This window comes from Bufo bufo, chromosome 1 (assembly GCF_905171765.1).
Source record: "Bufo bufo chromosome 1, aBufBuf1.1, whole genome shotgun sequence".
Taxonomy (NCBI): Eukaryota; Metazoa; Chordata; class Amphibia; order Anura; family Bufonidae; genus Bufo; species Bufo bufo.
This window is the reverse complement of record NC_053389.1, coordinates 172,266,439-172,294,405: the sequence shown is the minus strand read 5'-3', so window position 1 is coordinate 172,294,405 and position 27,967 is coordinate 172,266,439. Positions and strand designations below refer to the sequence as shown.

At 45.3% G+C, this 27,967-nt stretch overlaps 2 long non-coding RNA genes across 2 annotated transcripts; one reads left to right on the top strand and one right to left on the bottom strand.

Moving 5' to 3' along the window:
* Positions 1-1,982: 1,982 nt before the first annotated feature.
* Positions 1,983-19,171, bottom strand: LOC121001225. Its single transcript, XR_005779008.1, has 5 exons — positions 18,552-19,171; positions 17,992-17,995; positions 11,090-11,095; positions 2,774-2,784; positions 1,983-1,995 (listed from the first exon to the last, which is right to left on the bottom strand). It is a non-coding gene; the product is annotated as an uncharacterized LOC121001225 (long non-coding RNA).
* Positions 6,283-17,438, top strand: LOC121001218. Its single transcript, XR_005779005.1, has 3 exons — positions 6,283-6,295; positions 13,155-13,161; positions 17,225-17,438. It is a non-coding gene; the product is annotated as an uncharacterized LOC121001218 (long non-coding RNA).
* Positions 19,172-27,967: the final 8,796 nt, after the last annotated feature.

Below are 27,967 nucleotides of genomic sequence, written 5' to 3'. Positions count from 1 at the left end.
TTATGACCTCTTAGTAGTTTAGAGATAAGGTTTATTAGATGACCAGAACAAAGTGAAAGTACCAGTCGCACAGTTAGAAAAACAGTTAACCCTTTGTGCCAGAATGGCTCAATATTTTTAATAAATGCCAATTGAAAATATGAATTTTAGCCAAAAATGAGTAAAATGCAATCATAAACAAAAATTGTCTCCAAAGGTGTACATAGCCTTTAAATTATGTTAGTCCAGATCTGTTATTATCAGCTAAAATGTTTTTCTATTTTTCAGGAGGCCAATTAATTGTGTGGATTGTTGGCCACTTGTTTCTCTTCTGGGCTCAGAAGGGAGCAGAGAAGAAAACTTATTCAGAAAATTTTACTTTTCACTCTTCTACGCTTCATATTTTCTGGTGGGGTGTTAGAAGACTGTGTTGGAACAGATTGTTATTAGAGATCTGCAAACTGTGTTCAAAATAGCTTTTGTCTAATGTGTTAATTTTACATTTAGGTGGTAACGATATCAGTAAATCCAAAATATGCAAATTATTATGGGAAATGAAGTTAGAGTTTGCTCTTTTAAAGGGTATGATGCTGGGTGTCACCCTAGTACAGTGGTGGCAAACCTATGGCACGGGTGCCAGAGGCGGCACTCAGAGCCCTCTCTGTGGGCGCTCGCACCCTGGAAAAAGTCTATGGTGTACCAATATTCCTTAGACTTTTCCTGCCGTTCTTCAGTGCAGGGCGCACTATGAACAGCACAGGCAGTGCACTGAATGTAGGCAGGCTATTATAGCTAAATGATAAAGTACATGGAAGATATACTATATTGGACTGTAGTATTCAGGTTAAATTGCCGTGTTGGCACTTTTCAATAAATAAGTGGGTTTTGGGTTGCAGTTTGGGCACTCAGTCTCTAAAAGGTTTGCCATCACTGCCCTAGTATCTTCCAAAATCGTGTCTTGCCTGGTATGGCCTGGTCAAGAAAGATTATATATAGAGAAGTTACGTAAGAGAGTGAATAGGACAATTTAAAAATGTATTCGATTGTTGGTGGTTTTAGATATAGGCATGTGGATCTGGAAGATTCATTCATGGGTCTTTTCAGATCTGATAATGTTCATCTTTCAGAGACTGGTATTGACATTTTTAACTTAGGTTTGCAGAATGCAATTAAACAATGGCTGCAATGCTTAAGGGGGGCTTCGCCTTTGTAATGTGTGGCTTGTGGGGCTGTATCGCTCAGCTATAGATTAGTGATGAGCGGCAGGGGCTATATTCGAATTTGCGATATTTCATGAATATTTTGTGGAACTTGTAGAATTTTTGTCATATATTTGCGAATTTCGAGAATTCGAGATTATTTTATTGAATGCGAAAAATCATCAATGTAAAAATCGCTTAATGCGAATTCGTAACGCGAAATACAGGAGTGGGTCACTTTGGCAAAATTTTTCAAGCTGCTAGAAGTTTCATGAGTTTCTCTTGAGACTGGAGAAAATGGTTGGCACGGCAGAACATTACAATACCTTTATATGCAGATAGAGTCAAGTGCTCCAATATATTCGCGATTGCGCTAATCGGCAGTGATTAGAATATTTTTTCGCACTACGTGCAACTTCACATTTTAGCAGGTCTGACTACAGATTACTTATTGGTGCACTAAGTATTGTTGTGAACTTGACATTGCTTCCTTCTCATTGGCCCACAAGCAAGAAGCAGAGAGGAATCGTGTTCAGATGAGAAAAAAAAGCTGAATATTCGATATAACGAATATATAGCACTATATTCTAAATATTCTCGAATTCTCGAAGTGGCGATATTCGCGATAAAAATTCGCTATTGAAATATTCATGCTCAACACTACTACAGCTGGGTGGATTTCAGTATCATAATTCAGAAAAAGATACGTAATTTTAAATAAATTTTTTATTTATGTTTTTAATTATTTATGAAGTTTATTGTGTCGTATTTTAAATATTTATTTGCTGGTAACCCATAATAACACAACCACTAATGCCTAACCGGCTTCTAACCACTCTTGTCCCAGACTAATAAAACATAACTTTTACTTATTAATCTTTAAAACTCGTGAAAAGATATTTAGTGAGCTAACTAAGGAGTTAAAAACACTGTGCCCCATGAGAGATGCTTTGAATGATAGGTCAGTAACGTGTATAGGTAGGCGGGAGTGCACTGACACCGCTCTACCACACACCACCGTCCCAGCTGTATTAGACACGATACTTTGCTGTGCCTGATGTCTACTAGACCCCCATACCTGGGGTGTAAGCACCAATGTGAAACACGCCTTATGGCAGTGAGTGTTTTACATCAAGCACACAGATTGCAGCATAAGTCAAAGGAGTTCAGCAAATTAAAACCTAAATTCCGCCCCCCAACATGTTTCGCCAGCTACTTTGTCTTCATCAGGGGTATCGGGCAGACTTGAGTAACTAACGCTGGTAAGAGAATTTATCGGCTACTCTCTCACTTCCTGTGAGAGAAAGCACCAATCCAAAGGGGCTATGTATGTAACTAGTTAATTGTAACCTATCGTTGTAGGTGTTGTTATTATGACAGGTTGGTAGCGTCACTCTTAAGGAGGAGGTCCTGTATGACCAGGTGCGCAGTAGTAATCACCGCAAGCACTTACCCTCCGTACGTACCCATTACCTTCTAGTGCGCATGCACTGGGACTTAGAAAAGAGTGCCAGCTGCGCAGTGGTGATCGCCGCAAACACTTACCATCTATTCGCGCCCACTGGTTCCCACTGTGCATGCGCTGGGACTTAGACAAAAAAACGGGCTAGGAATGACACTGCGGCTGCTCCTATACTTAGTTCATATTTGCCGCCAGCTCGTATGCGCATGCGCGTGCTGTTAGATGGCCATTGCGCATGTGGGAGAACTTAACAGCAAAACAGCCCATTATCTTCCACTGCTCATGCGCTGAAACTTAGCCAGAAAAAGCCCGGCTGAGGATGACACTGCGGCTGCGCCTATACTTGGTTTGTATTCATGAGAGTTTGTATGCGCACGTGCGTGCCGTTTAGTGGCCATTGCGCATGTGGGAGAACTTAACAAAATCAGGCACAGCAAAGTATCGTGTCTAATACAGCTGGGACGGTGGTGTGTGGTAGAGCGGTGTCAGTGCACTCCCGCCTACCTATACACGTTACTGACCTATCATTCAAAGCATCTCTCATGGGGCACAGTGTTTTTAACTCCTTAGTTAGCTCACTAAATATTTTTTCACGAGTTTTAAAGATTAATAAGTAAAAGTAATGTTTTATTAGTCTGGGACAAGAGTGGTTAGTAGCCGGTTAGGCATTAGTGGTTGTGTAATAAATAAACCCTTCCCAGATAGGGTCCTTTATAGTAAGTAACCCATAATAAAGCATTCTGGCCATTTTTATCCAAAAATAGAATTGGGTCTTATTTATTTATGTTAGCAGTATATGCATGTAATAAGAAGGGTGAGATGTGTCCCCATGACTATTTCCTACTGTCCAAGGGTTTCCTGACACAACCTCTCCACACACACCTATGTATATGGTCACATGATCACATATATAGTCACATACACTGATGACTCACTGTTCTATGAAGATATTCAGATGTAGACAGGGGTGTTGCCAGGCATACCAAGGCATATGACTATATATTACATTTGGACCCTTTCACTTTTTTCACATTTTGTTATATTGTGGCCTTGTGCTAAATAAAAACAAATTAAAGTTTCCCCACCATCAATCTGCACTCAATATCCCATACTGAGAAAGTAAAAACTGAATTTTAGACATTTTTGCTAATTTATTGAAAATGAAAAACTAAAATTTTGCATGGACTCAAACCTTTTGCTATGGTACTTGAAATTTAGCTCTGGGGGTTCTCCCATTTCTCTTCATCATCGAGGCGGACTGGCCATAGATCCTACAGGGAAATTTCCTGGTGGGCCAATGCTCAGTGGGCCACCCGAGCCCTCTTCACGGCCACTGACCAGGTACACAATGATCTAATGCTCTCAGCATTAATGAATGTAGGAGCATCGGGTACTTATACACCTATGGTCAATTCAGTTGAATGGGTGTGATTTTGAAAAAGATCCCCATGTCTATATAAGCAGGGGCGTAGCTATAGGGGGTGCAGAGGTAGCAGTCGCTACCGGGCCCAGGAGCCTGAGGGGGACAAAGACCCTTGTGCCACATAAGACCCTGCATTATAGAAAGTGCATACTGGTCAATTTACACCTCTGGCTGGAGGGAAGGGGTTAGGTTAAGAATTTGGCATGAGGGGGTGCCCTTTCAATGTTTCCCTCAGGCAGCAGGAAGGATATGTGCTCCCATGCCCCTTGCAAACAAGCACTGAGGGACGGGGGCCCAAGCTAAACTCTTGCACCAGGGCCCATGAGCTTTTAGTTACGCCCCTGTATATAAGGGCTTACAGCTGACAATGCATGATGAGAGCAAAGATCAAGCAATGAGGAGGAAAGAACTGCCTGTAGAGCTCAGAGGGATATTTATGTAGATAAAAAAAATGGAACCTCAGGAGGAGGTATAAGGGAATTGGATAGGGTACCAACTGTTCAGTTGGGGCACCAACTGTTCAGAAAGGGGTTAGAGATTGTAGATGTAAGTATATGTAAGAAAACTATATATTAAAAATATAACTAATAAACCAAGATATGGAAGGCTTGAAAAGAGCCAAAAAGCTCTGGATAATTTTGTAAAAGTATATACATGTATATAAAATCAATATAAAATGCGGAAGCTATGTTGCCAAGGTGAGGAGGATTACTTACTTTACCAGGGAGGTGGGTGCGCAAGATAAGCTCAAGACACTTGTCACCCTTACCCCCCCCTTAATTATTGTAGTCCGCTGTTCCATCGTCTGTTCGGACGCGGTGTATACTATCATTAGGCGACCTCGGCGGGGGAGTTAAGGACAGGGCCGGTGCTACCATAAGGCAGACCAAGTGACTGCCTTAGGGCACACCCTGGGGGAGGGCGGAAATATTAACCTTCTTTTTTTTTTAAAATCACTTACTTGTGAGTTGCGTCGCAAAGCCGCCGGCCGCCCGCCCCTGCTTGCGTGCTCTGTGCAGCCCCAGTCCTCACTCACAGAGCGGCACGAGCACGGCAACACGGTCACAGGGTCAGGCCAGGCGGGTGTGACTGGCGAGTGGCAGCAGGGACTGGAGATGACTGTGTCTGTAAGTCTGACTCACACACAGCCAGATTTCCGTAGCAGCAGGACAGGTGGGTAGGTGATCACTGATGAGCGCACTAGCGCCAGAGTGCACGGCATAAATGTGTTTTTAAAAAATTATTACACAAACAGCAATCATAAATGGAGGGGGGGGGGGGTGACCGTGACTTGATGGGAGAGGGGACAATGTCTGTAGTCTGTGACACAGGGATGGGGCCAGGGCCGGCCGGGGGGGGGGGGGGGAATGTGACACCATAGGGGGTAATGATGTGATCATGTTGTGAACCCGAAGGGGGTGATGTGACATGGTTTGGAGGGGGAGAAATGTGACATTGAGGGGGTGAAATGTGACAAGGAGGGGGAGAAATGTGACATGGAGGGCTGATGTGACATACTGTAGGTGATTTGACATGGAGGGGGAAAAATGTGACATGGAGGGGGAGAAAGTTGACATGGAGGGGGCGAAATGTGGTCTGACATGGGGGGCTAATTGCTGACATGGGGGCATGATGGCTGACATGAGGGCATGATCGCTGACATGAGGGCATGATGGCTGACATGAGGGCATGATGGCTGACATGAGGGCATGATGGCTTACATGGGGGCATGATGGCTGACATGGGGGCATGATGGCTGACATGGGGGCATGATGGCTGACATGGGGGCATGATGGCTGACATGGGGGCATGATGGCTGACATGGGGGCTGATGTCTGACATGGGGGGCTGTTGTCTGACATGGGGGTCTGATCTGAGGCATTAGGGGTCTCATCTGAGGTCTGATTAACATTGGGGGTCTGATTGGTGGTCTGACCTGAGGTGTAATGAAAAATATTTTTTTCTTATTATCCTCCTCTAAAACCTAGGTGCGTCTTAGAGGGCAAAAAATACAGTCCTCAAAACGGCGATTGTCTGAAGCAGAGAGAAGATACCAGGACCACACAGAGGGGAAGCCAGCTGCTGCAGACGGGACCAGGGCCAGGTGAGCTGAGAGAGAGGGGGAGTCCTTCTGCGTGCGTTCTGTATTTTTCTCACACCCATCAATTGCAAGGGCTGTTATCGTCTGAAAGTATGAACAAGAATAGGACTTGCTCTGTAATTTGCAGAACAGTTGCAAAAATTCTGCCCCATAGAAATGAATGGGTCAGAAAATGGCGGTTGTGTGCATGCGCTATTTGCCTTCTTATGGTTCTTTACATTGATTTTGGTTTGTTTGTTTTTTAATTGTGCCTTTTATCTTGCTTATTTTTAAGCCATATTTAAATAAAACATGAAAACCTCTCTGCTTTCACATGGCCGAACTATTGGAGCATTTTAGCGTCTGTATTACGGCTGCAGCAAACGGACAACAATGGGTCAACTGAACCATAGAGTTCAACTTCTGGGGCGTGAGGGGGGGGGGGGCGCCAAAATGTAGCTTGTGTTGGCAAAAATCCTTGCACCGGCCCTGGTTAAGGATGGCAAATGTCTTAAACTTATCTTGCGCATCCACTTCCCTGGTGAAATAAGTAATCCTCCTAAGCTTAGCAACATAGCTTCAGCCTTTTATATTGATTTTATATACTTGTATATACTTTTACAAAATTATCCAGAGCTTTTTGGCTCTTTTCCAGCCTTCCATATCTTGGTTATATTTTTAACATATACTTTTCTACATATCCTTACATCTCATGATTCACTGCAATCTTTAACACCCTTCTGAACAGTTGGCGCCCCACGCACTCCTTCCCTGTAAAGCTCAGAGCCAGGATTATGTGGAGGCACAGATCTGGAGTAAAAAAAGTTTCTGCTGCACTGAAAGTCCCCAAGAGCACACTGGCCTCCATAATTCTTAAACAGGGAAAGTTTGGAACAACTAGGACTCTTCCTAAAGCTGCCTGCCTCACCAAACTATGAAGTCGGGGGAGAAGGGCCTTGGTAAGAGTGTTGACCAAGAACCCAATGGTCACTCTGTCTGAGCTCCAAAGATCCTGTGTGGGTATTAGAGTAACTTCCATTAGGTCAACCATAAGAGCAGAACTCTGCCAATCTGGGCTTTATGGAAGAGTGGTCAGAAAGAAGCCTCCCCTCAGTAAAAGACACATGAAAGCCTTCCTGGAGTTTTCAAAAAAGCACCTAAAGGACGTTGCAACTGTGAAACAAGTTTCTCTGGTCTGATGAAACCATGATTGAACTATTTGGCCTTAAATCTGAGGATCATGTCTGGAAGAAACCAGCCACTGATCATGACCTGTCAAATACCATCCCCACAGTCAGGGCCGTCTTTGCCGCAGGGCAAAAGGGGCAGCTGCCACGGGCCCAGTTGCTCCTGGGGGCCCGGGGCAGCTCCATTCCCGACTCCCACATTCACTTGTTGTCTATGCGAGCAAGCGGCGTGTGGCTCGCTGCTCGCATTAGAAGTGAAGTACTTGTCTGTCAATTACAATAACTTACTGCCGAGTCTGCCGGCCAGTGCCATGCTAGCTCCTCCTTCTCCCGACCCTGCCCTTGCGTCCCTATGGGGAGAGATGTGTCTGGGATTCGAACCCACAACCTTCAGTATCAGAGGCAAAGCACCTAACCACACAGCCATAAGAACTGCATTACCACAGACTGAAAAAAATATGAAACTTCTACTGTTATAGCTGGCTAAGTGTACATCTATACACATGACAGCTGCCCTAACACATCCAGCACTGCTATATCTCTATATGAAAGCTGTCCCAGCAAACCCAGCTTTGCTACATCTATACACATGACAGCTGCCCAAACACACCCAGCTCTGCTACATCTAATACACATGACAGCTGCACCAGCACACTCAGCTCTACTATATCTCTATATATGACAGCTGCCCCAGCAAACCCAGTCTGCTACATCTATACACATGACAGCTGCCCAAACACACCCAGCTCTGCTACATCTATACACATGACAGCTGCCCAAACAAACCCAGCCCTGCTACATCTATACACATGACAGCTGCCCAAACACACCCAGCTCTGCTACATCTATACACATGACAGCTGCCCCAGCACACTCAGCTCTGCTATATCTCTATATATGACAGCTGCCCCAGCAAACCCAGCTCTGCTACATCTATACACGACAGCTGCCCAAACACACCCAACTCTGCTACATCTATACACATGACAGCTGCCCCAGCACACTCAGCTCTTCTATATCTCTATATATGACAGCTGCCCCAGCAAACCCAGCTCTGCTACATCTATACACATGACAGCTGCCCAAACACACCCAGCTCTGTTACATCTATACACATGACAGCTGCCCAAACACACCCAGCTCTGCTACATCTAATACACATGACAGCTGCACCAGCACACTCAGCTCTACTATATCTCTATATATGACAGCTGCCCCAGCAAACCCAGCTCTGCTACATCTATACACATGACAGCTGCCCAAACACACCCAGCTCTGCTACATCTATACACATGACAGCTGCCCAAACACACCCAGCTCTGCTACATCTATACACATGACAGCTGCCCCAGCACACTCAGCTCTGCTATATCTCTATATATGACAGCTGCCCCAGCAAACCCAGCTCTGCTACATCTATACACGACAGCTGCCCAAAAACACCCAGCTCTGTACATCTATACACATGACAGCTGCCCCAGCACACTCAGCTCTTCTATATCTCTATATATGACAGCTGCCCCAGAAAATCCAGCTCTGCTACATCTATACACATGACAGCTGCCCAAACACACCCAGCTATGATACATCTATACACATGACAGCTGCCCCAGCACACTCAGCTCTGCTATATCTCTATATATCTATCTACTGTATAGCAATACTTAGAGATATATAGATGTAGCAGAGCTGGGTGTGCTGGGGCAGCTGTCATATATAGAGATATAGTAGAGCTGAGTGTGCTGGTGCAGCTGTCATGTGTATTAGATGTAGCAGAGCTGGGTGTGCTGGGGCAGCTGTCATATATAGAGATATAGTAGAGCTGTGTGTGCTGGTGCAGCTTTCATGTGTATTAGATGTAGCAGAGCTGGGTGTGCTGGGGCAGCTATCATATATAGAGATATAGCAGAGCTGAGTGTGCTGGGACAGCTGTCATATGGGGGACACTAGGCCGGCAGCCTATCAGAGGCTGGACACTGAGGGCATCTACTGGGGCACTATATATGGGGCATTTTATACTGGTACATTATGGGGGGCACTAGCAGGAAGGGGGGAGAGGAGCACTATGGGGGAATTTACTGGGGGCACTATATAGATATAGAGATATATAGATGTAGCAGAGCTGGGTGTGCTGGGGCAGCTGTCATATATAGAGATATAGTAGAGCTGAGTGTGCTGGTGCAGCTGTCATGTGTATTAGATGTAGCAGAGCTGGGTGTGCTGGGGCAGCTGTCATATATAGAGATATAGCAGAGCTGAGTGAGGCACTTGATACTGGCACATGGGGGAGGGGGGTTGGCACCTGATACTGGCACATGGGGGGGGGGGGGGGGGTTGGCACTATGATACTGGGACATGGGGAGGCACCTGATACTGGCACATGTGGGGGGAGGGGGGTTGGCACCTGATACTGGCACATGGGGGGGGGGTTGGCACTATGATACTGGCACTTGGGGGGAAGGAGAGAGGCACTTGATACTGGCACTTTTGGGGGGGAGATGGCACTATGATACTGGGACATGGGAGGAGAGAGGCACTTGATACTGGCACTTTTTTTTTGGGGGGGGGGGGGTGGCACTATGATACTGGGACATGGGAGGGGGAGGAGAGAGGCACTTGATACTGGCACTTTTTTTTTGGGGGGGGGAGATTGCACTATGATACTGGGACATAGGGGGGGGAGAGAGGCACTTGATACTGGCACTTTTTTGGGGGGGGAGGAGAGAGGCTCTTGATACTGGCACTTTTTTTGGGGGGGGGGAATGGCACTATGATACTGGGACATGGGAGGGAGGAGAGAGGCACTTGATACTGGATGGGGGGGCATCTATGGGGACACTTACTGGCACATTATTGGGGGGCATTATGGGGGACACTGAGGGCATCTACTGGGGCACTATATATGGGGCATTTTATACTGGTACATTATGGGGGGCACTAGCAGGAAGGGGGAGAGGAGCACTATGGGGGAATTTACTGGGGGCACTATATAGGGGTATTTTATACTGGGACATTATGGGGGCACTATGGGGACATTAGCTCAACTGGCGGCATTACAAGGGGGTATTTTTTGCACTGTCACATTAAAAGGAGAATTATTTCTACTGGGGGGGCATTATGGTGGGCTTTATTACTCCCCCATGGTATGACCCCCTAGTAGCAGCACCAGCCCCTCCCCGCTCTGCTATCCCTCTGCCCCTTCCCCAAATCCTTATTATGAAATCTTTCTCATTAGGATAAAACACAACATCAGCTCCGCCGAGCCCCCCAGCCAAGTGTTGAAGTGGGGTCCGAGATCCCCAAGGGCCAAGCAACTGTAAATTTTCATGTGAAATATGGTTATGTTATACACATATAGCATACACTGTGCCCCACAATATACAGAATACCTCTACACTGTGCCCCACAATATACAGTATACCGCTACACTGTGTAGTCTGTTCTATAAGCATCATTGTTTTGTGGCGGCGGACAGAAAATAATCTGGAAGTGCCCCTCCTGAGACCAGGCTCTGACTGCTAGCACCACCATAGCCCCCATATATGGCTAAAAAATTTACACCATTTTCTACCGCACCGGTTGACACCAGCCTCGGCCCTCAAGTTCCTCAACTTGCAAAGGCGGCCGCGTCACAGAGGAGACACCCAGTCCATCACCACCACCATCACTAGTCTAGACACTCAGTCGGTTCGGTTACTCACCTGAGTCACGGTCACCTCTAGACTATCTGTAAGTAAGTCGCTTGTCGCTGGTGTGCACTGCAGGCTCGCTTTTCTAAAGGAAGTGGAACTGTCTGAATGGCTGTACAGTACAGTCAGAGTGGCATGTGAGTCTGTGACACATGATGTGGCAATAATCATGTGTCTGCTGGCCTGCTGCCTGGACCAGTATCTGTACACGTATGTATGGCATAATTAATGGAATGACACGTGACATGAGTGACACAGGTCTTTACCAGGCAGCCTGGTAACTCATGTCATGTTATGTGTCATTCCATTAATTATGCCATACATACGTGTACAGATACTGGTCCTGTACTCCTGTGAGGCTGCGGACCCACTCCTGAGACTGCATGTGCTTACAGTCCCTAAATAAATAATACTGCAGTGATTAGCAACCGTATGACAGGCGTTTATCACCGATCCTCAGGACGACCGTCGCTTGGAAGAGCTTAAAGTGTAACTGCCATTTAATAATTTTTTTTGCTAAGGTGTAGGGCAAGTGATAAGAAACATTTTTAGAATATAGTTTATTTAGCCAAAACGTTTAATTTTAGTAGAAAACTGTGGCTGAAATGGCCCTTAGCAGCGCTTTCTGAAGTGAGCGTTGCTAAGGGCCACCCGTCTTCTATTTGAAAAAGGGAGACGGGGCTGTGCTTCTGCCTCCTGTGCCCCCGCGGTGGCCACAGGCATCCTAAAATCTAATGCTCGGGTACACTAACTAACCTGCCTTCCCTGCGATAATCACTCATGAAGACAGATGGACCTTAGCATTTCAGGGGGCCCAAGGAAATTCTTGCCCAGGGTCCAATCAATATTAAAGACGGCCCTGCCCACAGTAAAGGATGGTGGTGACACCATCATGCTGTCGGGGTGTTTTTCAGAAGCTGGGACAGGGAGACTGCTCAGGGTTGAGGGAAAGCTGAATGGAGTAAAGTACAGAGATATTCCTAATGAAAACCTAAGGGCTCAGGGTGCTCTGAACTTCAGACTGGGCCAAAGGTTCAACTTTCAACAAGACAATGACCCTAATCATACAGGTAAGACAACACAGGAATGGCTTAGGGATAAGTATGTGAATGTTCTTGAGTGGTAGTTTATTTATGCAAAAAGATTTTTTTTAAAATCTATAAACACAGACAACAATGCTGTTGTCTTCGCATAAGGCTTTTTATCTTTTTGCTTAAACTATGGATTTTTATGGGAGCTAGATATCTTCATATTTTTGTGTCAAGATTGGTACATCCAATCCAGGTGTTATGCATGCTTCCAGGAATCAGGTGAGCTGGACTTTTTTTTTAAAGCGAAATGACTTATAGGGAGTATACAAAACCAATAATATAAATCCCTCCCTAATAAAATACAACTTTTAATTAAATAATTAAAACATTTAGAATACCCCTAGACACAAAGTAATCAAAATATAATTATATCATGTTTCTATAAATAGGATGAATCGATTTTCAAAGGCGGGACCAACTGGTGTCCTCTGCAACAAGCTCCTCAGGGGCTCTCTGCACACTGAGCTGGTTTCTTTGGTTTCCTTTCTGGCAGAAGAAGGCTCTGTGCTGAGAAAAGGCCTTAGTAGCCTTCTCTCTCTCAGAAGGCTGATACCCTGGGCCAAAGGGCTGGTGGCCCAGGCTTGTGGCACAGTTGTCAAACAATGTATCCCCATCTCAGCATGTTCTTCTGGTCACTCATGCAGTCTGGCAGAGTCTCTCATACTAAACACTGGTCCCTATCTGCAGACAACTAGGGGTTCTTCTGACTGCTCTACTTTTATACAGTTTCAGCGTCCCACTACATGTGTGTGGGCTCTGCGTAAAAGCACTTTTTACCCTAAAAATTGTATTATGCTGTATTATGCAATTTTGTACTAAGTTATCAAAATCCCTGTTACCAGGCAGATTAGGTGTAATTTATACATCCCACCACTAGATGGGGATATAACTTGGGTTCTATATATACCTAGGTCAGGCCTAGTGAGAGGAGATCAGATCAGAGTTGAGATTAGGAGAGAATTCAAATTCAAACAGAGATGAGAATGCAGAGTGAAGACTTCACACCACAGATTAGTGAGTGGAGCCAACTTCGCTATGTGGTAGTACCAAGGTGTGAGGCGCAGAAGAGCATTTTCCTTCTGTGGCCGGATTATATACTTGCATCCCTGACCAGTAGGAGAGAGTTTGCCTCCCTGGAATAGAAACAAGCATCAGAAAGATTCATCGGTGATAATAGCCATTATTTAGGGCCACAGACACCTTTGCGCATGGTGGAGGACTTATAGCTTCTGGCAGCCACACCCTAATTCTGGGAAACAGATTAGCTACCTGTCCCAATATTCAGCTTGGAGGGAAAGGACAACCTATAGGACTGTGCACATCAACAGGAATAAGGTACTCCATAACCAAAGCCTAAATCCAGCCTAAGAAAGCCTAGGAACAGTGGATTTGCAGATTAACTCTAATACCAACAAGAGACTGTATTTTGTACTGCTGCAGCCAAATACAACATCAGTAAAAGTTATGAGTTGCACCTTACCACTGTCTACCTCATTATTACTACTAATGGTTGTACCACCATTAACGGTACTGGCGTCACGACAAAAACCATCAAGGGACTCAGCCGCAACAAGCACCCTAAGCATCCCTAACATCAAGGGCACCTCAACCACCATCTTGGCTTCCCTACCACAGAGCATGCCCCGGAGGATTTCCTGCTGTCCACCTCAACACTGTGCTGCCTGCCCAGGGAGGCTTTCTGCTAACCGTGAGTAAACTGATGAACTGTGTGTTATTATTTGGCCCCTCATCGGTCCACTGTGCACCTCACATGTTGCCCCTGCGCTACTGGCTGGCTGCACAGTTTCTTATTGATCCAGAACCTTCTAGTGGGGGGGGGGGGGGGTGACACTGGAGAATCACAGTCTAACAGAAAAAAAGTTGCAGTCCATGACCTCTATAGACTTATTTTGCCTCAATACAAGTCAATGGGAATGACTAAGCAGTTTCCAGACATAAACAACTGTCTGACAGAGCTAAACCAGACAGTCAAAAGTTCACTTTATCAGTTTTCTCTCTCTGTCATGGCAACTGCAGAAAAATACTAACTTCTCAGTGCACAGGCTGAAAAGTCCCAAAGTCTCTCAGTATTAGCTATCTGTCCATGGACCCTTTTCACAGTGCAGTGCAAATAGAGAGTAATAACAGTACAAATGACACTGTTTGCAGTCTGTGTGACCACCTCCGGTTCTACATGCAGTGACTGCCCATGGCCCAAAGACATCAAGGCCGACATAAGTGAATGGTTGCTCAGTACTTGTCTTATAGTTTTGACCTCGGGACAAGGTCTTTGTCAGCGGTCTATGCAAAGCTGTCCTGGAATGAGGGGTGAATAGGTGCAGTATTGACTACTCCTACCCCCTGAGGTGAGTTAATCCATCCATCCAATAACTGAAGTACAAATTTGAATGGATTTATTTAGATGTGCTATTTTAATTGTTTGCCCTCTGGATCCTGCAGTGTCAGGGATGCTCAGTGATGGCACTGGCTCTGGGGATCACCTGTTTGATTCTTCAGTAACTTCATTCTGCAGTTAACCTGGTGTCACTATTTGCCTGCACCTCACACTGCATGGCCAGACCATCATTGGCTGCCAAGGGATCCTGCCTTGCACCACACAATTTGTCACCTTCAAGGTCACCCTAAACTACTGTTATGGACTATTGATACAAAATGGACACTTGCTTGTTGAGAACTATACTGTAGTTAAAATGGCGGCCAGGTACCCAGCCAATGCCTATAACAAGAATCTTGATCTTTGCTTTATCATGTGTCACAAGACGGTTTCCGTTCAGCTCAAGCAAGCAGCTTCAAAGAAAGAAGAAGTAACGGCTTCACCCACCAGCAAGGAGGGATGGGGGGGACTTCCTCTTGTCATCGACGTGACAGAAAATACAGAGTTTATAGCCAATAGAAAAGATACACGCCACCTTACACCCCCCACTCCTTTGCGTTATATATTCTGTCTACTGTTCTGCAATAAACCAGAGATCCTGTTATAACCCAGCTGTGTGTTGTCTCAGTATTGATCTCTCAGTATACGTATACTTTAACATTAATTAATTTGGAGCAGTACATCAACCGAACTGGCAGCTTGGCCAGAACCAGAACAATTTGGCGCCCAACGTGGGGCTCGAGGATTGGACCCTCTGTTCTCGTACCCCCGGAGACTAGACGAGGAGAGGCACACTAACGGACACCGTGATCGCGACCCGTAATACGAGGTAGGAAAATTGAGTCATCTTGCCTATAAAGTGTCCTCTGGTGTAGCCTCTTGGAGTTCGTCTGAGGGAGGGATGCGGAAGCAGTCTGGGACGTCCTCGAGGGCATGAAAGTAAGAACCCCATTTGTTTTTTAAAGTCTTGATGTACTGTGTTGTGCCTATAAGTTGTGAAGACCCTGTTGACAAGTATCACTGACTGAGACACAGAGTTCTCCTATGTGCCTGTATCGGAGTTCAGCCCGGTGTCTGACTCAAATCTCCATAAACGGGACGATCACAGAAGGGTGGAGAGCGGTCCGCGGTAGCCCAGAGTGTGCTGACCGGGACTCAAAGGTCTTCACGTCCAGTGATTACTCTATACAGAGGTCTTTAGGCGGCTCCAGTAGGTGCGAGAGACGATGAGACAGTACTCAAGGGTTCTTCCTTGATGTATTGTGGTTTATTGTTTTTAATGTGCGACCCTTTGTAACGGAAACACAGACTAATAGAAACCCAAAGGTCTTCTAAAGTGCCTGTGTCAATCGGTCACCCCGATGTTGTGACCGAGAGACGACAGAAGGGAGGAGACCGGCCAGTGTCTACCCAGAGTGTGTGGGACATTAGGCTCAACGTGTTATATCGGGTTTCTGTGTTGTCCAGAACAAGGTGAAGGATCCAAAAGATGGGAAATGAGGAAAGTGTCCCGAAGGGCTACTGTTCACCCGAACAGTACGTGGCGGACCGGAGAAGCAAACACCTTCAATTGCTTTTCAATGGCTTTTGTTTCAAGATAACATGATGATTTAAGAAATTTGAGTTAAGAGTTTAAGTGCTAACCCTGCTACATCTGTATAACATACCAAAAGGTGGCACACTGCCCTGTTACGTGGCAGACGTTGTTGAATGAGAAAAGAGAGAAGTTAGAGGATGATAAATTGACAGACATGGTCCGTGTGTGGTTGGACTGTAGTAAAGAATTTGAACAGACGGGGGGGAGAACAAAATTTTGATGAGAAAAGACAGAGATATTTCTGTAAACCTGGTGTTGCATTGATACATGACTTGCCACCGCCCTATAATGGCACCAGGAAGAAAGCAGGTGGGTGGACCTACAAAACATGTGGTCAACAGAATCCCTCCTCCCGTGATATGTGCCTTGCCTGTGGGGCTCCCCACCCACAAAACCACACCTTGGTAACTACTCCCCGGCACGTCCCATCACTTCCCGTGTTAGCTACAGCGCCATCTTGTCCCCAGCCAATGCCCATGAACGGACCTTTAATATCATTCGGTCCTGACCCCCCCCCCCGTCACTCCTATGTCACCCCTAGTGTCCCGGTGATCCCTATGCTGTACCCGATGATAAACCCGGATGGCACTTTTATGACTCCCCGTTAGATCATGACCCCCACACCAATAATGATGGGAGGTCAAACAGAAGAGCCCGATCAAACGCAGTCTGACGAGGCTGTAGAATCTGTGTCGGGCACAAGGAATCCCACCCTTCCCCAATTGGCACCATGGAACGGGGGTAGTTGCACTGATGCACAGAACCCAAACACCGCCAGTCTCAGATTACTGCATTGCAAAGAAACATGCAAGATCTAGAGAGGGGCAATTACTAACTAACACATGCCCAGGGCTTGCCCAAATATGTGTCTTTCACTCCACAACAGTTATTCACCATAGTGAATTTACTGCCTGACCCTGAGACCCACCCAATGCCATTTTACAGGAAATTGTCTCAAGTGCACCAAACCTATGGATGTACGTGGTCTGATTTGCAAAGTATAGTGGAGAATAAGACCGGTGAATACTGCTCACTGATAATTTATTTATTTATTTTATGCACTTATATAGCGCTACTATATTTCGCAGCGCTTTACAGACAAATGGACAAAAGCAAAATTAGCAGATCATTCCACCACATTGCAGGACAGCTACGGGGGATCAGTTGACCCCCACCTTTTTTCTTTTCTCAGAAATGTTAGTTTCTGCTGTGTTAGTTTAAGATCCTCTTTCTGATAAGAAACTGTCTTGCTTCTTGGTCTTTGTGGTTTTCGCTCAAATTATGTGACACCCACGGCTGCTGGATGTCTGACAATAAAATTCTGCACTGATTCATATGAGCCATATTCATAAGGGGATTCGCTGCAAACCATTTTGCACCTCATCCCTGATACTCTCTGGGCCAGAGGACCCCAGGATATCGGATGCCTCAATGTCCCACCAGTCACTGTGACCCTGAAGGACCCCAAAGTCCTACCATACAAAGAGACTGTACCCAGTAGCCAGGGCATCCCCTTCCTGTGCCAGAGCTGTACATGCAGCCAGTGCCCTGCTGGCCACCACTTCTGATATGGTACTAGGCCACCCCCTCACTATCCTAGCACCACATGACATTTCTGCCATTCTCCAACAAACACAACCTAGGCATCTGACTAATCAACATCACCTATGGTTGCAAGGTAGCCTGCTCCTACCTGATAATGTCACTATTCAAAGATGTCACATCCTCAATCCTGCTGTTCTTCTCCCTCTTCCAAGGGGGAAGTATACTGGAGAATCTGAAGATTTTATTGATCTACAGGCACACTCGAGCTGACACCTCTGAAGCCAGAGGAGAAGCCCTAGCTGATCAAGCAGCAAAGCAAGTAGCAGTGAAAGAGGAAGAAGAACAGCTCTCACAAGTCTTGATGGCAACAGAGTCCACAACAGACCTAACACAGAAATCAAAAGAGGTCTCCTGGGACCTGCTAGTCCAGTTACAGAAGCAGGCCACGCCACAAGAAAAATTGGATTGGCTAAAAGAGTCAGCCCAAGAAGAGAAAGAATCTGGACTGTGGACCCAAGGAAAGAGAGTATCTCTGCCCAAAGCTCTCTATCCTCTTATAGCTTCAATAGCTCATGGGCCCACCCACCAATCTAAGACCATCATGAAAGAACTAATAGACAAAATATGGGTGGCCCCAGGGATAACCACTGTCCTGGTGAGCATACTCAGTCTTGCCTCATCTGTGCGCAGTGCAACCCGGGAAGAACTGAGCGTACACCAACCAAATGTCTCCCCCAAAGCCCAGTACCCGTTACAACGGTCAAATTGACCACATCCAGATGCCAATGTGCCAAGGGTTTCAATATGTGCTAGTAGTGGTAGACTTGTTCTCTGGGTGGCCAGAAGCCTACCCCGTCCGAAATTAGACAGCCACAACAACTGCTAAGAATTTAATGCTGGAAACTGTTTGTAGGTTCGGAGTACCTGAGGTCATTGAGAGTGATCAGGGCCCAGCATTCACTGCTAGATTAACCCAAGAAGTCTGGAATATGGTAGGGTCACACTTAGCCTATCACACACCCTACAGACCCCAAAGCAGCGATAAAGTCAAACGACTAAACAGGGTACTGAAGTCCAAGATGCTGAAAATGACTAGGGAGACAGGGCTCAGTTGGGTACAATGCCTGCCAATAGCACTATTTTCAGTTAGACACACCCCTAGGCCTCCACACAAACTGACTCCATATGAAATTTTGTTTGGGACAGGGCCTAGGATGGGACAGTACTTCCCACAGCAATTGCAAATACATTATGAATTTGTTGCAAAATATGTGATTGCCCTGAGTAAACAATTGTCTAACATACGTGCACAAGTTTTCTCTTCCATTCCAGATCCTGACTCCCTAGAGGGAATCCACACTCTCAAACCTGGAGAGTGGGTGGTGGTCAAGAAACACATCAGAAACACCCTCGAACCACGATACAAGGGGCCTTACCAGGTGTTGCTGACTACCCCGACCTCTGTGAAACTCGACGGGAGGCTTACCTGGATCCACGCCTCACATTGTAAAAAAGAGTAATGGCTGTCCCAACAACCCTGGAACAATAAGCCATCAGGGTCCATCTACTTATCATGACTTTGACTGTAGGCATATCAGCAGTGTTCACGCCACTGGGTGATGAATTGGACAATTCACTGATACGGTACCATCAAATTTTAGTCAAGGGGTTGAATGAGACTCTGAGAGATTGTTGGATCTGTACCCACAGTCCCGTGAGCTCAGCCAGTATGCCTTATGTTACAATACCCCTGGAACTTTCTGAACTGATTGACCTGTCTAATTCTACCATCTTTCTCACTAGCATACACCAAGTTAAATCCAGTACACACAAGGACAGGGAAGTGGCCTTACCTGTCGCAGGGCGGGCAGATGCCCCATGGCTCATGATAAACAGATCAGGACCCTCGGTAGATTATAGCTCTACCCCCTGGCAAGAGGGACACTGGGCTAATGTCACATGTTTTCCTAGCTGGACACACTGTTATTGTCTCCAAGTACAAACCAAAGGTTTGACATTTAGTCCACACATACACTCAGGTTGCAATGACTCAAAAACAGCCACGTGCAGTGTATTGGTGTAGATGCTGTGAACGGAAAAGACCTACCCTGTAACAACCATACTGTACAGGACCTTATCACAGGTATATTAGCTAACAACACCGAAGGTCAGTTAAAAGGATATGAGCTGGCGAAAGGGATACAATTAGCCAAATTATTTACCCAATTATTCAATAGCACAGCAGTGGCAGTTCCAGAAGACATATACTTAGTTTGTGGACACAAAGTGTACAAATGGTTATCCAAGAATGTCAGAGGACTGTGCACCATCGCCAGGCTTACTCCTGCCACCTTTATAGTACCACACTCTGAAATGAACATAAATGCAGTACCGAAACACACCTTGTATCGTAGGGCCGAAGATAACACACCCAGACCAAATGGTAAGCCACATGTAGTAGAGATGAGCATTTCCAACAAAATTGTTAGTTCCATGTATCCCATGATAGTGCAGATGTGGGATCATTTGGTGGTGGCAACTGATTATCTAGATGATCAAATATGGGAAGTGATGAGACTTATGAATACCTCGAACATTGTGCAAAACCAGTTGATCATTATCACCAACAAACACACATTAGTTCTAGACTATGTTACGGCCAAAGATGGAGGTATGTGCCAGGTTGTGGGACCCGCTTGTTGCCATTACATAAACCCGCAGGGTAATTTGCAAGTTAAGGTGGGTCTAGAGAAAATGGCGGATCTAAGGGATAAATGGCTGGACGCACATAAAGCTGATAAAGATACATGATGGTCTGATACCTTCTCTTTCCTCAACCCATGGAAATTGTCCAAGGAATATTACAGGTAGCCCTAATACTATTGGTGATATATGTAGTGATTAAGCTCGTTCTCATTTGTGTGACCCGCTTTTCAAAAAGAATGAAGAAAACTGATGAACGACCTATCATGCTTCCCTACGATGAGGAAGAACAGAAGGAAACATCATTCAACACAGCTCCCCCTTCTCACAATGATGCCTGGCTGAGATAGGGTGAGATGAATCCCAGGGTATTACCACAAGTCCGAGCAACCGGGAGCCTACCTATAAGGGGTAGGTTGTCGCCACTGCGGGTGAAGAGGATATGAATGGTATGCCCAGGGGATTCATTAGGTAAGGGAAAGTCTACAATCAAGTTTCCAAGGGGGGACTGTTATGGACTATTGATACAAAATGGACACTTGCTTGTTGAGAACTATACTGTAGTTACAATGGCGGCCAGGTACCCAGCCAATGCCTATAACAAGAATCTTGATCTTTGCTTTATCATGTGTCACAAGACGGTTTCCGTTCAGCTCAAGCAAGCTGCTTCAAAGAAAGAAGAAGTAACGGCTTCACCCACCAGCAAGGAGGGAGGGGGGGGACTTCCTCTTGTCATCGATGTGACAGAAAATTTATAGCCAATAGAAAAGATACACGCCACCTTACACCCCCCACTCCTTTGCGTTATATATTCTGTCTACTGTTCCGCAATAAACCAGAGATCTTGTTATAACCCAGCTGTGTGTTGTCTCAGTATTGATCTCTCAGTATACGTATACTTTAACATTAATTAATTTGGAGCAGTACATCAACCGAACTGGCAGCTTGGCCAGAACCAGAACACTACCATCAGAGATTAGAAACCCTAGAATCAGGGTGTGCTGCAAAAGGGAAAAAAGCTGCCCCCTTCTCAACACTGCATGCCCAGGAGAGCATCAGAGTGAGTAACCACCACTACTACCATTCTTGCTACTATCACTCCTATTCTCTCAATTTCCCTTTTCCTGGACTCACTGCATAATGTGTGGTCAAATTTTAATGTTGTGTTATCGCAATGTTATGTAGCACCTGGCTGAAGGGAAAGTGTTAAGGTTCTGGCTTGCAACTATCTCCAAACTCTGTTGCTTGGCTTCTTCCCGTTAGCCAGTTGTGTGTATGAAAATAGGTGAACTGTGAGAGCAGTCTACAGGAGCTTGAGTTCTGTGAGGAACCACAGGCCAGAATTGGGACCAGAAATTCCAGAAACCCATCCACAGTATGCAATTGAGAGTAAATTTACAGAAGGTCGAACAGTCTTATGAGAAGAGTGAGGATTACTGCCTGTGGAGGTAAGGTCCCCAGTAATACAAGAAAGACAGATTACAGGTATGTTTAAAGTATACACCCTGCTGTGGGCATTATAGAGTCCTACTTTTGGAAGAATATTGCACCTTAGGTTGGATTAGAGAGAAGCTAAGCTAAATGACGAAAATGCATTTGGAAGTGGTACATGGAATTAATTGTATTTCTTCTGCCAGAATAGAAGAGAGACTGTTAGCAAGAAATGTGCCTACATTTGAAAGTAAGTATAGGTGGAAACTACAGAGAATTCAGGAAAGAAATGTCTATTTGTTCCACTAAGCTGGCTTCTTCATTTTCCAATGCAAAGATCCCTGCCCTACACCTCATCACAACCACAACACCAAGGGTACACCACCTTCTAGTGGGCAGACAAACTTTCATCAGGGTGTGCTCCAGGGGTAGAAATTAGAGCGCCCTTCCCTCAACACTGTGCATGGCTCCCGATGAGAGCTGGAACAGGATCAGTGCCACCAGAGTCCCATCCTCTCCCTTAGCGCCTTCCCATGCCCGGTGCATTCCATGTGCTCTGTTAGATCTAATGTGCAGCCAAAAACCTACGTCAACTGGATGATTGTCACTAAGGCATCATATTTCACCAATCTCACCGAACAAGTCTTAGCAGAATTCCTTGCAGTCTTACTTTTTTATGAGCCATAAGTCATCACAATCTCAGCTGCTAGTCCCTGCACTGGATGTAGCGCATTATTCCATACCCCATATCCTTTTGTGTCTGCTACCCCTCTATCCTACAGTGTGATCCCCTTGTATGCTGCACATTAATTTCCCTGTATCCTGCAATGTGATTGTGCTGTATTCGGCAGTGTAAGATCCCGTAGATCTTAATGATGAATTTAGTCTAGTAAAGTTTTTCTTTCCAAATCTAAACTCTGGTCGAACTTTCTGTCTTTCCACATCGTGACAGGCAAATTGTCTGTTAGCCGGGGGAAATAATATGATCTGTCAGTGACCTTAAGGCCTGGTAGAACAGAGGTCATTATAACCACAGGCAATTAAGTGGTGATGAAATAAAAGTGACTCCTGTGTCCTGATGAGGCTTCATAGTCAAGTTTCAAAATCCCTTTGCACCCAGGTCTCCTCTATAATCACTGCCTCATATCTTAGCTTCTACATCAGTATGGTGAGAAGTCCGAAGAATATGAAAGTGAGCGCATTACTGAGAATAAGACTCTGTTCACACCAGTCAGAAGCTCTGATATGACCAGTAGTTTTTTAAAGAGAAAACTCTCTGTGCAGAACTATTTTTCCTATCAAAAGGATGGTCATCTTATTGGAACCTGGTGGACGGTATTATAAGTCAGTGGGTCTGTCACAGGTCACAGACCATTATATCCATTATGCAATGGATCTGGCACTGTGTTGTGGTTCCAATTTCTACAGGTGTTAACAGCAGAGTGAACAAAGTCTTACTAAGGGCTCATGCACAAGAAAGTGTGTGCCCGGTGAAAGATACGGTGCAGAGCTGAGGCATCGATCGGATGCCCATCCAACATGTCTTATTTTTTTTGTGGTGCAGACCATATCTTGCAGATCGGAGACCCATTCAAACGAATGAGTCTGCAAACGGTGTGCACATGAACAGTGCCTGTGCATTGCTGTCCACAGCACGGGGCACACATGTTAGTTTGTGTAACGGCATACAAGGGAATACTCCAAACTCCCGAACGGAACCTCACGAAAGCTGCTAGCAGAAGAATAGGAAACGCACCCAAGCAGCTTACACTCCTAGCAATCAGTCTCTAACAGCATACAGTGAATCCCCCCTCCCCCAAGAACGAGACCAAGCTCTGTGTTGAGGGTAAAGCAGTGGACAGCCAGAGCTGTGTGTTTATTGTTCTTATACACATTCTTACACATTGGCACTACCCACAAGGTTAAACCAATAAACACGTACAATACACTCAGACACTCCCACACAAAATCCTCCCCTCTGCCTGTGATACAATTACCTTACACAATGGGTTAATGTAATTATCACAGACAGGAGAATACACAGTTTTACAGAGTCTTCTGTCCTGGAGATAATTGGGAACTAATCCAATTTATCTCCAAGGACAGAGGCAGCAATTCAGGATACACAGACACAATACATCCCCACAATGCATCCTGGTTTCCTCCTCTCTGCCCTGGAGACAACCGAGGAATAATTCAATTATCTCTCAGGACAAAGGGATATCCCTATTGTACACATGGGGACAACAGGACAGAAATCACTATTCAAATATACAATGTCCCAACCATTACAGTAAACACAGACATTTAACATATCCCCAGATAGCTCAGGTCTAAGTGCATATTATTAGGTGAATGGCACTCAGACTACACGAATACAATAGAATCGCCATAAAGCCAAAGTCTTTCACATAGTCTTTAGTTATCCGAATGGGCTCCATGGCATAGCTATCTGGGGTATCACTGTTCACATAGGGCAAGTACCAAATGACCCGGCTTTCATGTCTTTGCAGAGGAAAATCAAGCGTTTCAACATGGGGCCATAGTTTAAAGGAAGCAGGCGGGCAACCAGGCTTCTCCAATGCAATGTGGCGAGATTGGTCTCGTCACAGTTTGCATGAGCCGTAAAGCAAGAGAGGGCATGACAGCTCTGCTGACCACTTTTCTTCTATTAGGTCCCTATCAGTCCACCATCCGTTCCCCATCTGTCTTCAGTATGTCCACCATCAGATCTCTTTATGTCCACCATCTACCCACTATCCACTACTGGCTCTCCCTTTATCCACTATCAAATCTTCTGCCTGGTTGCTTTCTGTCCACTATCTGTCCTCTATCATTCTACTATCGGTCCTCTCTTTGTCCACAATCTTCTGCCTGGCTGCTTTCTGTCCACTATCTGTCCTCTATCACTCCACTATCAGTTCCCCATCTGTCTTCAATATGTCCAAGTATCAGAACTCTTTATACCCACTATCCACTACCTGCCCTCTCTTTGTCCCTATCAGTCTTCTGCCTGTCTGCTTTCTGTCCTTTATCAGAGCTCTTTCTGTCCACTATCAGTCCACCATCTCTTTTCACCATGAGTCCTCTGTCTGCTATAAATCAGTCCACTATCTCACCCGAGTATAAAAGGACTGGGCATGTCAAAATCCAACTGCTCGATCCTTCTCCGTGGGAATAGGGGAGAGTCAGTCGGTACCTACATAATTGGCAGGTTCAGCCAATATTTATTTAATGAGTATGACCAGCTTTAGTCCTCTATCAGCCCTCGTACATGGCCTGATGTCAGGTAAATAACCAGTGCTGATCAATGATATTCAACTTGATCAGCACTCGTTTGAAGGGCCTTTTCACATGGCCCAATGGGGCATTCATCTGCTATCTATCCAATATCTGTCCTCTATGATGTCACTATCTGTTCGCTATCATTGATGTCAATAATTCGTCCACAAACAGAGCCTGCAATGCAAATTTGAACACTTGGCAGTGTTGAGGAGCAAGAGAATAAAAGCACCACACATCACATTGTAACAAGCCCTCAGTGGTGTCTACTGGGCAGGCTGTCAGCCACTGCACACGTATTTTCTATTTTCACTGTGTTTTGTCACCTCCATAACTGCTTATGCTTTTAGTAAAGCCACAGTGACACATTTCATTTATACGGCATGGATTTTTAACAACTCAGGTTGATACCTGACCCCCTGCGACCGCGCCATGTAATGGTTCTGGTTTTTGCAGCCGTATTGAGGGTCAATTACTGTGGTATTCTAGCTGCACTCACAGACATTAGATCTGAAATGAGAATCTGAGATTTTCCTTGCTGCAGAAATGTGGCGATTTTGTGCCAGCAATTACATTCAATTAAACAGATTTCACAATGATTTACTCACTTTATTAGATATAATCTTCAGCTAAAATGTTCTAGATGGCAGCAAATGGCTGTGACACAGTGAGACAAGCTGCATATTAACTGCTCGGCACCATATCTACGCACTCCCTTACGAGCACACATTCATGAGACATTCTCCTGAATTCTCAGCTCTCAGAAGTCCTGCTTTCATCCTGATAGTCATGTAATATACATGGGCATAGCTGAGAGGACTGATGGGACATCTACTTCACATGCTTGGTGCAGTAGGGGGCCCCCCAAGACCAGAGTATTTAGATACAAGGCAAGGGCAGCGAGCTTTGCCCCCGGGTGAAGTAAATTCTGGCTAGTACTCACTTTGGTCCAAAACAGAAATGAGAGAGCAGTCTGTGGTTCACATGGAGGCACATCGCACCCTCCTCATAAGAACTTACTAACAATAAATTAGACATCACAATCTGGGTTGGATAAAAAATGGGCCGCAATGCTTTATTATGGGTTACCTTAATTAAATTAACACCAGAATAAATTACTGTAAATAATTATAAATACTTCTCCAATAAATAATTAATTCAATAACCCATAAGAATAATCAATTAATTAGAACTACATCCACCCAGCTACACTGAGTGATTCTGCCCCACTAACTCAGCAAAGTGACAAAACCTCTTTTTTTTTTTTTAAAGGGGAAGGGGGGGAGGGGGCGGGGTGATGCTCCTCTTCTCTCTTCAGACTAGCCACGAACCACCGGAGCAGCTGCAATATAAAGGAGACAAGATTCCCGCCGCAAACACCAGAGCAAATCAAATCTCCGGAATTCTCCCCCAGTAACCGCTCTCCTCTTTATTTTCATGACTATGAAGGCATCAAAACTATGAATTAACACATGTGGAATTATATATATAACAAACAAGTGTAAAAACAACTGAAAATATGTCATATTCTAGGTTCTTCAAAGTGGCCACCTTTTGCTTTGATTACTGCTTTGCACACTCTTGGCATTCTCTTGATGAGCTTCAAGAGGTAGTCCCCTGAAATGGTCTTCCAACAGTCTTGAAGAAGTTCCCAGAGATGCTTAGCACTTGTTGGCCCTTTTGCCTTCACTCTGCGGTCCAGCTCACCCCAAACCATGTCTGGTGACTGTGGAGGCCAGGTCATCTGGCGCAGCATCCCACCACTCTCCTTCATGGTCAAATAGCCCCTTACTTTCAAAGTTTTCCCAATTTTTCAGCTGACTGACTGACCTTCTTTTCTTAAAGTAATGATGGCCACTCGTTTTTCTTTACTTAGCTGCTTTTTTCTTGCCATAATACCAATTCTAACAGTCTATTCAGTAGGACTATTAGCTGTGTATCACCTGACTTCTCAACGCAACTGATGGTCCCAACCCCATTTATAAGGCAAGAAATCCCACTTATTAAACCTGACAGGGCACACGTGTGAAGTGAAAACCATTTCAGGGGACTACCTCTTAAAGCTCATCAAGAGAATGCCAAGAGTGTGCAAAGCAGTAATCAAAGCAAAAGGTGGCTACTTTGAAGAACCTAGAATATGACATATTTTCAGTTGTTTCACACTTGTTTGTTATGTATATAATTCCACATGTGTTAATTCATAGTTTTGATGCCTTCAGTGTGAATCTACAATTTTCATAGTCATGAAAATAAAGAAAACTCTTTGAATGAGAAGGTGTGTCCAAACTTTTGGTCTGTACTGTATATATACATACATCCCACACATGTATGTATATATATATATATACCTACACATATACAAACATACAAGCGTACCTATATATACCTAGCCTACATTTATAACTGAGGTGCCTGTGCCCCCCAAGCTAAACGCTCTGGGGGGCTATTCATTACTGCTACTGGTGCTAAACTCTTCTGTCCCTTGTTGTGTAGATCAGCACCGCTAGGGTGCCACATTTTAATATATGTTATGAGATCTCTCATCTCTATGAGCACCCTTAAAGGGGTTATCCCACTTAGCAGTTTCATACTTACCTGCTGCCACCGCGCGTTCACTTCCTGGATTCTGGCTGGGGGCGGGCTTCATCTTGATTGAAGTCTTCTCCCGGCCGGGCCGCGCGCTGGACTGAACGCGCACGCTGCCGCGCATGCGCAATGTGACTTATTTCTGGCCAGTATAGTACAGAGCCGGCGTGCGCGTTCGCAGCTCTGTACTATTCTGGCCGGGAAGAAGTCACCGTCGCGCATGCGCGGCAGCGTGCGCGTTCAGGACAGCGAGTGGCCCGGCCGGGAGAAAAGAAGAAGTCTTTTGGGCAAGCGCGACCATCGGGATCTTGCGGAAGA